The sequence below is a fragment of the Lutzomyia longipalpis genome, chromosome 1 (genome assembly GCF_024334085.1).
Source record: "Lutzomyia longipalpis isolate SR_M1_2022 chromosome 1, ASM2433408v1".
NCBI lineage: Eukaryota > Metazoa > Arthropoda > Insecta > Diptera > Psychodidae > Lutzomyia > Lutzomyia longipalpis.
Genome location: NC_074707.1, coordinates 12,078,453 through 12,094,199, shown reverse-complemented (window position 1 = coordinate 12,094,199; position 15,747 = coordinate 12,078,453). Strand labels below are relative to the sequence as shown.

Sequence of the window (15,747 nt, the reverse complement as noted above, 5' to 3'; positions counted from 1 at the left end):
AAAGTGAAAAATTATCACTTGGAGTCACTTTCTTTCACGAAAAAAAGAAAAAGAGGAACCATCAGCAGGAAGTAATTGCACAGCTTGATATACTACCACTCTGTGAAAGTTGACTGAAAGCTCAAAGGTGCTCCTTCGTTGGTAGAAAAATTCACTGCTTGATAGAGGGAATGGAACGTAAAGGATATATTAATGCAAAAGGATTTATTTCGCCTAAAATTGGATAAAAATTGCGCTATAACTTACAAACGGAATGCTATCTACATTTGCAAATATTTTTATTTTAATTAACGTGTCGTCTAACTAGAACTTGTTCATTCTCTATACAAATTTAGCACAAAACCTCATGCGAAAATCATCAGTTTGAATTTCCCCCCATATTGTGCGAAATAAATCATCATTGATAGTGGAAAAAGCTCATTCGGAGTACTAATTGAAAAGTTTTCTATCATTGTGACTCAAATCGATCGGTTAATTAAGTGTAAATAGTTTCAACAACTGTCTAGTTAAGCTCTCAATTGGATGAAAAAAAGTGTTTGATGACAACATTTCACAAAAGAAATAAAATCGGACAACTTTTTAAATGTATAAATAAATCATAATGAATAGATAAACTTTCTGTGAATTTTATATATTTTGAAATGTTATATAAAACTTATTCTCGTGTGTAAATAATCTGAAAAATATTAACTCTTTTCGTGTCAGTTTAACATTTCAATGAGAAACTATAAAAGAGAGATATATTTTGAAAAATCATTACAGTGGCAATTGAAATTGGAGGAAAAAATCCTAATATCGTGGATTTTTTCTGTATTTTTTCCTGTCCTAAAAAAAGATATATCCATGAAAATTGCCAATTAAGTGGGCAGCATTGAATAAAAAAAATCGTTTTTAAATGAATTTACATAAAAAAAGTGTCTGACTGATATTTTTTACCCGTTCTATAATGTTATAGTGTAATTAAAAATTTAAAGTTATATAAAAGCAATATGTGTTACACAGAGAGAGAGGAAGATATATCGTATTTGATAAATGTTTAAACATTTTTTTTTCTATAAAAGATATATTAATAAAACAAGTGAAATGATAAAAAGTCTAAACTACAGTGAATAGTGTAACTATGTGTAAATTAATGTTGTATGTAAAATGGTAGAAAATGTTAAATACATTCAATGTGTTTTCCATAATTAATTGAAATAATTATTTAATTGAACGATTAAGTGAGTTTGATAGCATATTATGATAATGCGTGAAAAATGTGATTATAAATTGCGCATTCGTTCATTTTGGTGAATGGGTGGGAGGTATATAGTGAGATGAAATAAAAAAATGTGGATTAAGGAATCAATTAAAAGTATTTGTGCCAAATTCAATGCTGAAAAAAAGGGGAATTTGTGCTGTGAGAAATAATATAATGCTAGAGTCAGCAATTTACATAAAATGAGAACCTTACACCACTTAGCAACACATTGGCAGTGGTTGGAGTTGAAGATGGGGCAAAAAAAGAATGCTGGAAAACCCTAATTTATTGCAACACTCTGGGAAAGTTATCGCCCGAGTATTGGAATCATGGAGGAGTACCATCAGCAATAAAAAATGGTAATTTTTGTTTATCCATCACTTACAGTATTCTATGTAAATAAGCATCTCACATCCATCTTTAGCCAACGCCTCTATTAGCATTTTAACATGGGATTCTTCGATATCTTATTTCCATCGTCTAGGTTTGGGTGTTTTTTTTTCGGGAGAGAAAGCAATTTTGAATAATTGGAAGGGGTTGGAATTTAATATTCTAATTACATTAATTTAAACTTGCTATTCTCTGCCTGAAATACCTTCTGTGTCTCTTTGCAAATTTCCATGCATTATATATATAATAAAAAATATCTCTAGAACTTCGAGAACTTTAAAATTGTTCTTGTTAGTTATTTAATTTCTACATCTTCAATTGTAAACGATCACATGTAAAATGTTCATAAGAATTTTTCTAAACAAAATAATACAAACGAATGAATGGGAAAAGATTGAAGATCTGTGTCACTGCACATGGGAAAATGTTGGCAGTATTTTTCTGCCTCTTTATGTCGAAATAGAAATTTATTTGCCACCCCTATTGAGCCATCTTGTTTGATGGTCTGATAGATTTGGAATTTTTTTGTATTTGCAAATGTCGAGTGTTTCTTCGGTAGATGTTAGGATAGCATTACATGGGATGACAGCTCCCTCAATGGGACTTGTGAGAATTTTATACATAATCCACATTGTACAAAAGTTTTTTTTCCTCCCTCACTCTCTACTTATGTACATTCGACACCCTCTAAAACCCCTATACCACCCAAATCCCCATGAAACACTTTCATCCGTTCTGCTAGGTTGGGAAGATTAAAGAAATTACATTGGGAGATTGTGGTGAGAGGTTTTGCCCATGAGAAGACCGCGAGGATAAACTACCAGGCGTCTCCATTTACTTTCTATGTGAATAAATTCCAACGAACATTAAACCTTTTCTGGTGAGGCCAATTGAATAATTTATACCATTTCTGACCACCCGACAGACACCGACATTTTCCCACATCCTCCCATCAGTGAAAAGGGAAAATGTGTATTTGGTTAATTTCAGCACTGAAAATTGCTGCTTTTCCTTTAAATGTTTGCCTCTTTGAATCAAAAATGAGCTTTTCATTTGCCACGTTCAAGCTGGAGAGGAAAAAAAGTCACATTAGCCCCTCTACACATTCCACACTGTTTAATTATTCAACAGGAATTTTCCTTTCCATAGAAAAGTCTCTATTGGATGTAGAAATTAAATATATCTGCCTGTTTTAAATAAACTAATTTTAGTTTATATGAAAATTTTATTCTCACACAATGCTCAAGGGGCTAAAGTTCAACACTCTTTATTTGTAGAGTGGTCGAGAATATAATGTAATGTAGGTAGGTACCTTAAACATTTAGTTATTGACAGACCAGCCATTACTTGGGCATACTAAATAATGGTGGTTTAAAATCTTTATAAGCTTTTAAATCAATTTAGAAAAGAATTATTTTAAACAGTAGGCAATAATAATCATATTTTACATATTGTCAATAACTTTTTATTGAAAATATAGCTATAATCTTGGCTATAATAAAGATATTTCCCCATAAAATGTTTATGCTTACACTGAGGCATCAGTGTGAGAATATATTTTAAATTTTTCTGAGAACGATAAATTCATATATAGTGACTTATATTAAATTTTCTTTCTTTTATGAGGTCTTTCCTGAAATTATATTTATAAAATCTCATTTACCTAATGAGATACAATACCTTTCTGACTGAATTATACAGAGAAAAGAGTAAATTCTCACAGAAGCTAAATGTTCATCCCTGTGTATACATATTTGTGGTGTAGACAGAGAAAAATCTCACCATATTTCACTGTCACAATTTACTTTGGAGTTCTTTCACTTGAAATGGGAATTATTTACAAGATAAAAGCGTCACACGATGACAGACGCTATGTTTTTCTTTGGTGATTGCAAAGAGAGGGAAAAAGGAGAGACTTTTCTAACGCCACACAGTACTGGCATCCTTTTAGCATCTGCCTTATGAGATTTCCTGTAGGAAATTGCATTTGATGCACTAGTTCCACTGTTGGGTAATGGAAATTCTGTTATGACATTGATTCTTCTTAATAAGATACATTTCCCCGTGGGGAGAAATGGAATGCAACTACTGACGAGAAAATTTCCATTGAAATTTATATTATGCATTCCACTATTGTCGTGGCTTGTCTCACCTTTTCACAGGCATCTCGCACGCGAAGTGGGCAAATAGTGTTGATCTCATTTCGTCGTGGTTGCATCTGGAAGTGTTTGTGCCAGGCAATCTATTTTTGGCAAAAGTCTGTCACACTCTCTATATGGGAGGAGAGTGCGGGAAAATGAGCCATCTGCCACAAGAAATTTATAGTCTGGATTGCATGCTTCGGTAGATTGACTTTGCTTGTGATTCCAAATATGAATAGTATAGAATGGATCTGAATAGTTATGTTGTTGTTTGTTTATTTTTTCCTTCTCCCCTTACATTTTATTGTCAACAGTTACTTCAAGGCACTTCCTCTCTCTGGGTGTCATCATTGATGTCTTCAATAGAACTGATAGTTGTGATTTCCATATTGATTTCTCCTCTTTATCGCTTTTATTCATACTTTTACTTTTAAAAGAAAAGGTATAATATATTGTCACAATAATGGGCTTGTCATAAAATGTAGAAAAAGTGCTCTGCAAGTGCTTGTTTTCATCCTCATACCCACAATAGTTCTGCATAACCTTGTCGTGGCTAGGAAAAAAATACATATCCGTTTCTAAGTTTCTATATCGCTACACTCGATGACCTTAGTGTGGGGTTGGATGAAGATGGAAAACCTTGACTGGAAGTCTGCGATTTACGCACACCGCACACAAAGGTCTCGGCACATAAGAAAGTCAATAAGAGAATGTGGAAAATTCAGGGGGATGGTCTAGGAAACGCGTGTGACCCCAAGAATAGCGTCATTGTGTGTAAAATGAAAAACAACCCATGGAAGCATAAATATTATTAATGGCTTCTTAAAACAACCCGGCGTCCCCATCGACATATGCCTAACTTCATCATGTGGGTGTGTATGTGTACATAGGAGCTTTTTGTGGGATCCTTTTCCGCTTTTCCAAAACGCCCATTTTATTTCGACTAACACTAACATCAACAAAGCCGGCAATTATCTTCATTGGAACGTCACTGGGTTTGGGTTTTGTATATAATATAGTATGATTCCCCACAATCAGCGGAAGAACTCGGTAGGGAAATTCTCATGCGGAAATCACAATTTCTCGGTGAATGTTAAGAAGAGGCCGTAATGTGGGATGTCTTGGGAAAGTTTCTCAATTCATTTGAATAGTTTTTAGTTAAATTGCGACTACAGAGGCTGAAATTTCACCAATATCTCTGAAAATTATTTTTCCCTTCTATCCTTTCCGTGAATTTTCAATTAAACTTGAAAGCAACCAAAAAGTTTGGGTAAACCCTCCAGTTACAATATTTATTTTAAAAGCAAGAGTTAGAAATATATCCCAAATAGAGACCTTGGGAAAAGTTTCTTTGATGATACTTACGTATTTAATTATTGGCATACATGACCTAAATTTTGAATTTATTTTTACATTCATTTCTACATTTTGTCATAAGGTTTCTTAAGTTTTTTATTATATAAGTTATATAATACATTTCGAGATATGATACCTACGATAAAATTGAATATAAGATCTATATATCAATAAGAAAAATCCTTAGCCGGAATATAAACTTTTTTTATTAGATTTTTTTTTCTTTTGGGGGAAACTTGAAGGAAATATTTGGTACATGAAGAATATGGACTACATTAGGAGCCTATATATAACCTCTCAGACACGATTAGATACAATTTAACGGGCTCAGGAGTAAGGAATAAATTTGATTTTATTGAGCCATTATTGCGGAGGAAAAACTTGTGGGAATTTCCCTGACAACAAAACATTAAAGCATCCATATCTTATTGGAGTGTTTATCTAAGGCTTCTTTCTATCGAGAAAATTGTCTGTAGCATGATCTACTAAACATTAGTTGGTGCTCCAAGTTATGCTAACCACCTCATTGTATCCAAAAATATTTTCACCCTAATTTTCTTTCTCATTTTATTAACTTTAGTTTTATCTTCTTCTCGCCCCACCCTCTTGGGTGCTTTAGATATTTTTCGGGGGTATACATTTCCCGTGTACAGAATTCCACATGTCGAGGGGTGTTTGTATATAGCTGTCTCACGGGGAGAAATGACGGGATAATTAAAATTCAACACATTGACGATGAAGCATGAGATGCTGGGAAAATATTGAAAGCTTAGAGGAAATTACACAATTTTGAGACGGGAAGTGTTCGATTGCCATCGCTAGTGCACGATTTTAATTACAAACGATCGATACAAAATGCTCTATCGCCATTGCATTTACTTCGTCAACATGCTATAAATTGCTAAATTGACTCTTTGGTGGAAAATGCAGACTAAATGCGGTGGATAGGGTCTCTCTCTTAGTAAAGTACGTGGCCATTTGAAATGTTTTTCATGTTAACTGGCGAAGAGACAAAACGTGAATTGGAAATTAAGTGGGGAAGAAAAGAATTTGCTGAAATAATGAAATAAAAGGAGCTAACTTTCTGTATGAAAAATTGTAATTTTGCCACTTTCAGCTCGTCGCCTCGATTAGAAAACAATGCTGGGATATTTGGGGGTGTAGAGTGGCGGCAAAAGTTTCTCAAAGTTTTTATCGTTGGAACATTCAACTTTATTTCATTGGCCCCGTACAAGTGCCCGGGCCACGAGGCTGGCACAATTTTCGAATCGCGAAAAAGAAGGGAGAAAAACAGTTCAATGTCATTCTGAGGAAGAGTGTGTGTGCGTATATAAAATGTGTGTATTGGGGATGGAAAATGACGAGGGTGGGACACCGTTTCTCGAGTTAAATCCAAGAGTGATTAGCCCTGAACAAGGATTTTCACTCCTAATTTATGATACTTCCAGCCATTTGCTGATCTCCTTTCCATGTCCATGGCCTTTCTCCAGCCTTTTTCCTCACCAACACACTTCTTTGCCGTAATTTATCGCGACAGCCTTTTAGGTGAAAATTCTCGCCGGGATTGTGGGATAAACGTATTACGGAAATTGGGGGAAATATTTGAGAGAAAAAAAATTTTATATGCCTTTCTTATGGATAAATTTGATTATTTAATTTTATGCGAATAAAATCATTCAGGGTGAATTTATAAAAATTAAGCATAGAGGACTAACTTTGAACAAATTAATTAAAATTTAATACAAAGCTGGAATAAATTATATTAATTGAATTTTAATTATTAATATTAATATATTAATTCGTGATTGACATAAACATTTATCAATGCATTAATATGAAATATACATCTCTTTCTATTAAGCTATATAGAACGTACTAAAGCTTTAAAGCTCTACATACTATTTAGTGAGAGTTCAAGATAAATTTAAATATCTGCCTACTCATTTTATATTATATAAATATTGTTATATCAGCTTTTTTCCGTACATCTCCCCACGCACTATCAATATTTCACCTTTTCCTTTTCTTGAAGGTGGACCCCACTTGAAAGTTCCTTTTTTGGGTATATTTGCTGCATCATTAAATTTGAAAAATATTGAATATTTCTCCCCTTCAATATATATGGGTCCTTGGGACTCAACAAAAGCCATCACACTCCACTCTTCTCAGCATTTTATTTGGACCAAGTTGTATCTGACGTATTGAAATTTATTTTATATCCCGTGAAGTTACGCAGAAAATGAGGGGGTGCTGTGCGAAAATTAATGAGAAAAGTGAAGACACATCAAAAAATGATTTAGGATCATTGAGAGAGAAAAATGCTTCATGAGAAATCCTGACTTTTATTGCTTATAAACAAGTGTATCAATCACGCTATTTAATGATTCCACATAGCACACACACCACATATTTCTCCTCTTCCACCAAAAATAGCGGATAGTATCTCCTCATTCACTATATGGGATTTCCATGTGAGTGTTTCTTCCGGAATATATTTGTACGGGCACGGGACAGGAAGTGATGGTGATGTTGTCTTACGCTGTATGCATGCCCGTGAATGTGTGTTGCTGGTAAACATCAACAATTGGTCAATTGTGCGGGGTGAAATTTAATAAATCTCACCCAAAATTGAGCTTTCGTGTCGTACCCACAGGCCATTCACCATTGAAGATGTTTTGTTGCCATGTGACGTGCAAATTGGTATTTCTGAAGCCACACACAGAAATCACTCGACGCCCGGTGGCGTCATCGAAAGCAAGACACCCAAGAGATGCTCATCAACCCACGCATTGGGTTTTCGAGGAGATTGATATCGGTTTTCCGGGAATGGAGCGGGATGACCCAAATCGGGTTTTACCCCCTTTAAACATGTCGTGTATTTATTTACCTGGGTTAGTACCCCCATTTTGCCCACAATACATCTTCTCCCTTTTACACTTTCAACCCCCTCTGGCAATGGCCATGATTGAATGGTGACGAGATTGATTGCTGATTGCTTACACGTGAGAATTAAGCTTACATACATTTTTTTTAAGACACCTGCCTCAATCTTAAGATGAAATATTCACTTTGGAAAAAATATCATCGCTTGTCGCTTAAGCGATATTAAAAAAAAAAGAATCTCTTTCAATCTATGATGGACCATATTGAACATTTGAAAGCTTTCCTCTGAAATGTCATTTTCTGTACATTTTACATCATTTTCATTCATCCAAGGATAAAAATTTATTAAAAATCAGTAAGTAATAACCCTAATAATTGCAATTTATACAGATTCACAAGGCAAAAAATTCTTTTCAATAATATTTTATCCCTTTTTCCCTTTAACATCCTATTTTCAATCCCCCTTTAACGCTCAATTGAAAAGGATAAACAATAGGATCGATCATCTTTTAGATTTAGAACATCTGTTGTTACACAATTCTCGGAAAATTTAAAAGAAAATCCTCCACATTTGTACTATGTGTACTTTTCAAAATCGTAAAATATTTTCCCATCTTTTGCTAGAAATTTCCTCTCTACATAGCGATGCTGTTCTCTGTGGATCGATGCAAATTTGCAACACAATACAAGAAATTGTTGAGTTGTGGAGGAGAGACGGAAGAGATATAGCATATTCGAATATTAAATTCTTCTATTATAGTCAAGTGCTGTTGAAGAAAATCCTTATTTTCCGTCGAGAAATCCAATAGTTGTGAGTCTCTCATGTTTCATGCCACATCTCGCATACATGGCAAGATCTTTTTGCCAACCATCCTTTCGTATTCAAGAGTAGTGGATTTTCCTCTTACCCACCACTGAAATGTTCTGTGTGTGTATCGAAATTAAATTGGGAATTTCCAAAAGTGGAATTTCTTGAAAAATCATTAAACCATCACAAATTCAAAAAGGGTTATAAGAAATACCTATAAGTTTTCTCTTCCGTGTCTTTTGTACGTATTTACTAAGCCATATTATATATATGTATGATTATGTGTGCGTTGGAAATTGCCAAGTTGAGTTCCCTGGTTGTGATGGAAGCTTCCCCTTGTTGAAGATACCAAAGTCCTCAGCACATTATACTTTTATATATGTATTTTCAGTGACGTTCATTCAAGAGGAAATTCTGCGTCTCAATTTACTATGGTTGAAAAGAAAACTTGACAAAATGTCCACCATGAAACCTTTCTCTGGTGAATTCGGTTATGAGAAAATCAGAAAATTTGATTTCCTGGTGAAAAGTAAAACAGCATTCCCCTCATTCGATTTTTCCCTCTCTCTCCCTCTCCGCGTTTCCAAACATTTTTCACCTCACATAAATGGATTCAATACCGATGGATTTTTTTGTTGGTGGTTTTGTTATTTTCTTGCTTATTTTGCCTTAATGGAATTTACATATTTCAGGGTATTTCCTCTTCCCCATTTTTCATTTTCGTTTATTTATATTAAAAGATTTTTATTGAATTTTCCTACTTTGCATTTAAAATCTTTTCTTTAAAAAATATTTTTCTTGTGGGAATATTTCCTCAAAAGCTCTATCAATAGGCAATCTTAGAGTTCATGGGTATGCATAAGTGATTATTGTAGTTAAATAAGGTGTGAACAGTGTGTAGATGACATAAAGCATGTAATACACGAACCACCATTGACTTTTTAAAGCACCTCACACACTCACTGTACCTCTGAGTAAATAAGCTTTTGCTATATACATTTGAAATCTCTATCCTCCCAGCTTAACATACATAGGAAAAGATGAAGTCTCTCTTTTTTTTCATTTTATTCTCAACAGTAGTGCTTCCGGTGAAATTTACTCGAGAGATTTCTCTGTCGAATCGATCCATATCACATACATATAGTAATACAGTTGAAAATGGGGGAATTATCAGCTTTTCAGTGGGGATTAAAGTTGATGAAACTCTAAAGATTTTGATCGATAGTGAGTACTGAAATTCTCGTAATTGAATTCTTTGATAAAATATTTTCTCTTCGTGAAGATTCTAGCTTTTTCACTTTGCTAGTAATGAAGATGTGTAATTCAGGAAAACTGAACAATTCTTTTTTTTGTTCCCCAAATCTTTCGTTGAGCTTTTAAGCTGATTTACATTTTTGAAATGTTTCAAAAATGTCTCTTCCATTCAACGCAACATAGCATTCAGCGGACAAAAGTTGTCTGTTGGTGGATGTTTTTTATAGGAGGTTTGTGTTCATTGTTTGTTCTGGAATAATTGTTAATGCAGACACGATGAAAAGAACTTTCTCTGGAATTGACATTCTCGCCTGGCTGCAAAATATTACCCTGAATTCGCGTGAAAAGCTTTCGCTCGAAAATTTAATAGTCACTTACCTGACAATTAAATTTTTATCACATCTACCGTTGAATACACGCATATTCGCGGAATCTTTCCTCAATTCCAGAGGAGAGCTGTATATGTGTTGTGTAAGAGAAGGTACTTTAAAATCATCATGAGAATCACCATTGAGATAAAATGATGAGATAGCAAAAGGGAAGTGACGTTCTCGACGACTTGGAACAAATTCGCACTTTTTGGGTTGGCGTCAATGCGCGGAGAGAGGCGGAATATGTGATTCGGTGCGACGGAAATGCTCCATACATATGGTGCACAGTAAGTGGTAAATAAACGTCACACACTTTACGATGGGGAATGAATTTTCGGTCTTGCCTACACATATTACTGTCTATTTAATGGCAATATCAGGAGCACATCTCAATGATTTCATTAGATCCCGCTCCCCCCCGCATAATCCCTTTGAAGAAACATCTTCTCATCCCTCTCCCCATTGAAAGCGCAGTTGAGCTTTATGTGCAAAAAAAATCCGCAGCGATCTGCTCGATAAAATTGCTGTGCAAAGTGTTACCACACTATAGGGGCGCAAAAAAGGGGTTTCACCAGGGCCCAGTCGATTTTCTATTACATTCCCCACACCCGGCACTTTCATATGCCACACAGAGAAAAAAAATTGTAGACATGTCGTATGTTAGATGTGTGTATACGGGTCTGTGTGGGGGTGGGAGCTTTTAGGGTGAATTTCACTCACGCATAATATGGAGTGGAGTTTGGGTAAATTGGTGTGTTTGGGAAGTGTGGGCTCCGTCTAAAGCACATGAAAAGTGTGGAAGAGAGTATTTCGGTGAACCACCATCACTAAATTGTGGTGTTTTACCATTTCATGGCTACAATCACCCTCAACTGGAGTCTAATAGGGTAGGTGAGTGAAAGACATTGTATTGTGTATACATTCCACCCACACCTACATTGGCACCATGGCAAAATTACTTTCGATCTACGACCACCCACCGTCGTGTGTCACAGAGTCACCTGGAAGAGCCCTCGTCGACGTCCTATAAATAGTCCCCGCACTACAACTCGGTGTGTAGAAGGTGCCAATGGCACATATTCATGCCGTTCTCTATGTAATCACTGTGAGGTGGGAGGCTTACGCGTCGCTTGGCGTAGATAAAGAGCAAAGCCACATAGAGGAGCTTTAGTCAACATTCACCAAACACTTCCATATAATCATCATCAAGCCTACCTACAGGAATTTTCTCCACATATTTTCACACACATTGAGATATTTTAGTCAGTCAGCTAGAGCGTCTATCCTATACCGGAGTACCACTATATACTTCAATGAATGTTTACATTTTACTGCAAAATTTCCAATTGAAATGAAGATAATTTTGAGGGGAATTCACATTGACCTTTCTCAAAGTCAAAAATTTAGTTATTGCACAACAAAGATTAAATTGAATTATATCAATCTAAAACATAAAATATCTACTCGAGTATTAAAAAAAGCTTTAAAGCTTCGAATCTGATTCGAAGATCACAAATCCATGCTCTAATATCTTGGTAATTATTCTAAATATTGAATTGAGATTAAACTTCTCTAAAAGTTCTTTTATTTAGACAAAAAAAATTTAATCATCAATTCAGTAAAAATTGCAATTTTTCTGTCACACTGCTGAAGGTCTAAATCCAATGAAAATTTTTGCAAATATTCCCCCAGAGAGAATGTAATGACATGATGGGTTTTGTGACCCATTTGCGGGGAATGTATGGTGAATTTTAAACCTTGCAAAAGTGAATTTTTATTTAATTAAATTTTCCCGCAAACACTGCAGTGCTCGGATAATCCCATAAATTACACTCTAAATGAATTTTTGGGACAAAAGTGGACAATTAAACACGTGAAGCGATGATGATGACTGTGACACTTTTGGGATCTCCTTTTTTCATACAAAAGAGACACAAAAGTGTGTGCTGAAAAGTGGGAGATAGAACCTCCGGGGGATGTTAGGCTTTTGTTGAAGAGAACTGAGTGAGAGGAGACAACACCTTTCATTGCACGTGTCCTTCTGTGAGAATCATAAATAATGCTCCACCGGAGGGAAGAATGGTCGAGACAGTCGGATAAAGCGGTGTACTGCTGGGGATGTTCTAGGCAAAAGGATAAGACACACAGCAACGGAATGGGGTGGGTGGTAGTGTTCAATGTGGGGGAGGGGTACGATATTTTCTAATAAATCAGTAAATTATGCGCGAAATGAAAAAAAAAGGTGCAAAGTGTGGGTGAATCGCATGATTGGTATTCTGGAGGTGACACACCGCACAAACGTGAAAATGGGTGGGTGGTATTTTCTAAGATATTTTAGAGATTAACGACAAATGCCATGTTAAAGAAGACACGGCGGTAAGATTGATGAAGTGACGTGGGACAAGATTGAATGTAGAAGACACATCCTTTTGTGCGGAAGAGGTTGTCTCGAGGGCACCCATGGGCACAAAATTCATTTACTCCTTCGCATTATTTTCTTCGTTTTTTGTCCTTATTCTTTTAACTGTCGCTCAGTTCTTTTTTCCCACCATCCATCTGTTCGTTCTTTCTCCATTGCTTGGTCAGCTTTTTTCTTACCCCCTTCAGGACATATTTTGCAGAAAGATGTGAAATCGACAGGAGTTCCCAAAGTTCATCATCATTTCTTTAGCGAATTTCCACAGGGCTGATCACTAACTTTTTGTCGTTTTCATATTTATTATTCATTTTTCCTTTTCTGGAAAACTTTTTTCCATAATTTCCTTTTTCAAACAAAAAAAATTCTCTTGGGGTATTTTATATTTATTTAATAACTTCTTATCGCCTCAACTTTAATTCAATAAATCGATTTGTAAATGTCAAAAGAAGAAAAATAATTTTAGAACTTTGGGTGTTCCCTCTTATTGTTGCGCTTTGTTGAGTCTTTCTGATTGTTCCGGCATACCGAATAAGGAAATTGCAAGGATATGGTAGAGGTGACAAACTGCAGCAGGATATTAAATTTCTGTCACGTTTTAGCTTTTTCTATGGTTCATCCTGTCATTCAATTTTATATTGTGAGTTGGTGTGAATTAACTGCAGTGGAGAAAGTTGACCAACAGTGTAGATATCTATTATATAGTTCAGGTTTTGTTGGATATTCCGTATATCATCTCAATTGGACTGCAAAGACAAGAGAGAGTGTTAAGAAGTTTTTTTTTCTTGCTGAATATCCTGCTCAAAAGGCGAAATGATTCTTTCTTTTATCATCATGACAGCAACGAAATCAACCTCTTCCATGTGACAGAGAGTTCAACTTTAATGGAGGGAAATGCATTTTATTTGCACCCCAATTGGCACACACAAAGTTTGTATTCACATTTATATATGGTTGTATATAATATGAGGTAGTTATCTTACTCATTCTCCACTTTCTTCACAATTCCTATACAGGAGTTTCCACACTCTCCTTCCTAATGTTATTCATTCAAGTGGAATTGTAACAGTTTGATAAGGACAAGAGACATTCAAGGTAATGTGGTTTCCTGTGTCGCCTTTTTCTGCCCATATACAAATACATATGTAGCTAAGTCCCTCGCTACACATGTGAGCTCCAATGAATATAAATCCTTTATACCCCAAAAAACCCTTCTCACGTCCCAAGATGATTGGTCAGTCCATCGAAGTGCGGACAAAGAATTACATTTTGACTGTAAATGGCAAATGACTTCAATGGAAATGCTATTTTACTCATTCATCACTCTTCCATTTAATTCTTTTGTATCCCCATTTGCCATTTGAATAAATTTATTTAGGATTATGAAAAAGCGTGAAATGCCCCCAAAAAGGATAATGCAAAGTCACAAAAAGGGCTTTTTCGTAGTTTTAGGTTTTCAATTCTGAGGATTTTTATAGCACTATTTTATCTAGATAAGATTTGGGTGGATTTAACCAATGTGAAAGATGTGGAGAAATTTTGACCTCATAAAGTTTTTTTTTTTTAATTTAACATTAAAAAAATTATTCATAGTCACATATTTTCACAAAAAATACCTATGCTCTGTAGATGAATTCCTGTTTGTCTTGATTTGTCATTCAAGATAGGGATGATGAAGTAAAACCGCTCTTCATGCTAAAAATTTAAATTTTTCCCTGAATCCTCGCCGTGCATTCGCTGTTAATTAATTCAAGCTCTATGTAAATTTACTGTGTGTCCTTTGTCGTACTTTTTAGCACTGTCCTCTGATAAAATGAGTTTTTTTTCGCTACATTTTTTTTACATTGAATAAAATCAAGGTAGTAGTAGATTACATTTTAAATTGTTTGCTGAAAAGTACGATTGGATATGTAGCTGCAAAAGGATCATCCAGCCGTAAATTGACATGCGAATGTGATTGATGAATTGATGGATTTGCCGTGTGAGTGTCCTCAGAATGAAAAGCATAATGCAATAAATATTGGTGATGACAAGTAAATACGATGGAAACTATATAACATAGAATTCTGCAAGAAATAATTGGTACTAAATCACGTTGCAATTTCATGACTAGATTCTGTGGAAATTGGACACGTGAGTTTATAAATGAATTTAACACAAAAGCAAGCATTTTGCATAGAATTCAAGAAATATTTAATTCACTAAATCCTTATCTAATTTCCTTAATCAAAAATTTGTAAATTATCTGTTTTGCTCAAAGTTCCAAAATAATTGTTCTTCAACTGATAGGTATTTCTGAAAGTTTTCTCCTCAAACTTCTCATGATTTTATTGCTATATGCAATGATGTACATTACGTTATATTGCAGGAAACTATGAGCAACATGTAGTCTGTAAAGAGGCTAATCATATTTTTCTAAAGTTGTTTGTTATTTGTATTCAATAAGTTTTTGTTAGAAATATTTTTTAACATGATACGTGAATGATAAAAAATGAAAATTATTCAAAAAAACAAACTTTTTAATAATATCTTTAAAAATAATAATTTCTTTCAGAAAAATTTAAATACAAAAAACTAAAATATCGTTTAGCCAACAAATAATTCTCCAACTAAGATACGCATGGATTAAAAATAAATAATTATTAAATCAATATATAAATTATGTACCAATTTTCTCAATGAGCAACCCTTTGAGTTGCAAAATGGCCTAGATGCGCTCATATATTGTACATTTATGGGTTGCAAGGTCCCATTTGGTTGGAGCAAGTGCAAGAAAGCTTCATTTGTGCGAGCACTCCCACCTGGAGTGTTGTTCTGTGATCAGAAGAGTTTCCCAACACTGTGAATTTCCTCACGGTGCAGTTCTTATTTAACATGCCACTGAAAAA

The 15,747-nt window shown here is 34.8% G+C and overlaps 3 protein-coding genes across 16 annotated transcripts in view; all 3 read left to right on the top strand.

Annotated features, from left to right (window-relative positions):
• Window positions 1-15,747, top strand: part of LOC129790073 (luciferin sulfotransferase-like) — a 767,385-nt gene that overhangs the window by 282,675 nt on the left and 468,963 nt on the right. The gene's annotated exons all lie outside the window — the stretch shown is intronic.
• LOC129788207 (probable Rho GTPase-activating protein CG5521) overlaps window positions 1-15,747 on the top strand; it is a 626,970-nt gene that overhangs the window by 142,260 nt on the left and 468,963 nt on the right. The gene's annotated exons all lie outside the window — the stretch shown is intronic.
• LOC129788331 (tolloid-like protein 2) overlaps window positions 1-15,747 on the top strand; it is a 606,934-nt gene that overhangs the window by 122,224 nt on the left and 468,963 nt on the right. Inside the window, exon 1 of one of the 13 annotated variants that reach the window (XM_055824391.1) lies at window positions 1,449-1,599. The exons of 11 other annotated variants lie outside the window; for them this stretch is intronic. The gene's annotated coding sequence lies outside the window, so the exon portion shown is untranslated. Of the gene's footprint in view, window positions 1-1,448; window positions 1,600-15,747 lie in introns of those variants that run through there. One more of the 13 variants, XM_055824383.1, reaches the window with a different exon arrangement.